Genomic DNA, 2,478 nt, shown 5'->3' with positions numbered 1-2,478 from the left:
GCAGGGTGAAGGGCCTGTGGTAATCTAGGGCGGGCGCTGCTCATCACAGGGCTGTGGTCGAAAGTCTTGCAGAGTGAGAGAGGGTGCGTAGGCGGAGTCCATGGAGCAGGAGCTGCCGTCCCTGGGCCCAAGGCCAGCAGCTCCTGGTCAGTGTGACAGATGAGGCAGTGGTACTGAGGGACATCTCATCAGACTGGGAGCTGAAGGGGCCGCCCTCGAACTCGGGAGAGGAGAGCGTCTCCCTGGGCTCCAGCACCACCATGGCCAGGGTCTCTGTGGAGGCGTCCGAGGCGCAGTGCTGGGAGTCCAGGCTGTTGCTGCTTTTGCGCAGGATGGTGGGGGAGCTGGCGGCGGAAGTGCTACTCTCCCCCACCCTCCTCTTCCTCTTCCTCCTCCAGGCTCTGCAGGTGCTGCTGGCTGCCTGCGTGCCCCTGCGCATGCAGCTGCTGCAACTGGTTCTGGGCATTGTAAATGGAGTCCACCCAGCCCCGGCACAGAGCCCGCCTGCTGGCCTGGAACGTGTAGGCCCCCACGGCGCTGTGGAACTCGTTCAGGTAGATGAGGACGAAGGAGCCAGGGTCCCGCAGCTCCCGGCACACGATCTTGTCCACCAGCAGTGGTGGCCTGATGACCTTGGTCCTCTCAGCCTTCTTCACTGCCCTGGTCACTAAGAGCAGGTCTGTGAAGAGGAAGCAGTACACATCTATCTTGCTGTCCTTTCCCTCCTTCATCCTCAGGCTGCCCTCCAACATCAGCTGACGCGTCTCCTCCAGGGATGGGCGCGGTCAGGTCCAGGTACAGAAATTCCTTCAGGAGCTTGTCCACCTGGTCATTGCTACCCTCCACCACCTCGTAGGCGTCCATGCGGCTCACCACGGCCGCCAGCTGCTGCCGCTCCTGTCGCTGCCGCATGCACGCATTCACGTGGTGGATGAAGCGCTCCACGGAGCTGATCATGGTGATGAAGGCCTCCTTGGCACGCGGCTCGTCCCTCTTCCTCAGCACCGACTTGAGCAGCAGCGGGCACTTGATGAGCCGCTGGTGGGGCTTGGTGAGCATGTCGCTCAGCTTCAGTCGCTGGCACTGCTGGTGCTTCTCGGCCCACGTCACGTAGGCCCGGAAAAGGTCGTTGTCATGCAGCAGGCTGCGCGTGTATTCCATGCAGCCCTCCTCCTCCATGCAGTACCGGATGTAGGGCTTGAAGAGGGAGCCGAACATCTTGAAGCCTTTGAGGAGGTCCCGGGCTGCAGCAGTCCCCGCGTGCGCAGCGCCTTCTCCACCATCGGTGCCATCACGCTGCCCCACAGCCCGCGGTGCAGATGCGTGATCTTGGGGATGTTGCTGAATTGGAGCGGGTCGTGGAAGTGTCGGGACTCCTCCCCAGGGTGACCCTTCACCTGGGAGTCCCCGCCGCTCCATTCACCCCCTCGGCCAGCCTGGAGCGCCCTCAGTGGGTCTGCTGCTCTGGGCGCTGGGGAGGAGGAAACCGCGGAGGGCAAGGCCCTGAAGCAGGAGGAAGCCGTGGAAGGCAGGCAAGGAGCCCAGGAGGCATTGCGCCCCCGCCACCACCCTGTGTCCCCTGGGGCCTGCATCCAGGAGGGCAAGGCCCTGAAGCAGGAGGAAGCCCCCGAAGGCGGGCGGCTCCCCAGCACATCCTGCTGCACCAGGCGCATGTGCCCCCGCCCCCACCTGTGCCCTCCAGGCCTGTGTGGTTCCACACTGTGCTCAGGGCCTGGGCAGCGCTCCAGGAGCAGGGCATAGAGGTGTTGGACTCCTCCCCACGGCGACCCTTCACCCGGGAGTACCCACCGCTCCAGTCACCCCCTCCTCCAGCAGGGAGTGCCCTCGGTGGGTCCTCTGCTCTGGGAGCTGGGGAGGAGGAGGCCCACGGAGGGCGAGGCCCTAAAGCAGGAGGAAGCCTTGGAAGGCAGGCAAGGAGCCCAGGACTCAAGGCGCCCCCACTGCCACCCCACGTCCCGCTGGGGCCTGCACCCAGGAATGCCATGGCTGTGGCAGGGCCACCGGCTGGGCTTGGAGGTGAGTCCTTCGCGCACAGACCGAGCAGCCTGCCTGGTGTGGGTGGGGGTTTCGGGTCACCTTGAGGGAGGCTCCGGCCTTTCTCTGCTCCTCTCCAGGTGGAGCAGCGGGACTCTAGCACTGAGGTCAGAGGAGCCGCCTTCCAGCCCCCAGGCCACTTCTCAGAGTCGGAAGTTTTGCCATTGGCCTCTGCCTAGGACGGGACCTCTGCACCCCCAGGGTGCATAAACACACAGGGCTTACATCAGGCTCTGCTGATCCCAGGGCCCTGAGGCCTCCCGGCTCTGCTGATCCCCAGGCGGTGAGGCCTCGCTGCTCTGCGGCTTCGGGGCTGTTTGGCTTCACTCCACCGCTTGGAGCCTGCGTATGCAAATTAACCGCCATCTTTTAGCTTCTATAATTGAAACATTGTATCTTTTGGAGCTGTTGCTTCAGGAGCTC

The 2,478-nt window shown here is 64.1% G+C and overlaps 1 pseudogene; it reads right to left on the bottom strand.

Moving 5' to 3' along the window:
- Window positions 1-24: 24 nt before the first annotated feature.
- Window positions 25-1,673, bottom strand: LOC102431140 (annotated as a pseudogene).
- Window positions 1,674-2,478: the final 805 nt, after the last annotated feature.

Source organism: Myotis lucifugus, unplaced genomic scaffold (genome assembly GCF_000147115.1).
Source record: "Myotis lucifugus unplaced genomic scaffold, Myoluc2.0 scaffold_47, whole genome shotgun sequence".
Lineage (NCBI taxonomy): Eukaryota > Metazoa > Chordata > Mammalia > Chiroptera > Vespertilionidae > Myotis > Myotis lucifugus.
Note: the sequence above shows the minus strand (reverse complement) of the source record. Positions and strands in the feature narration are given on the sequence as shown.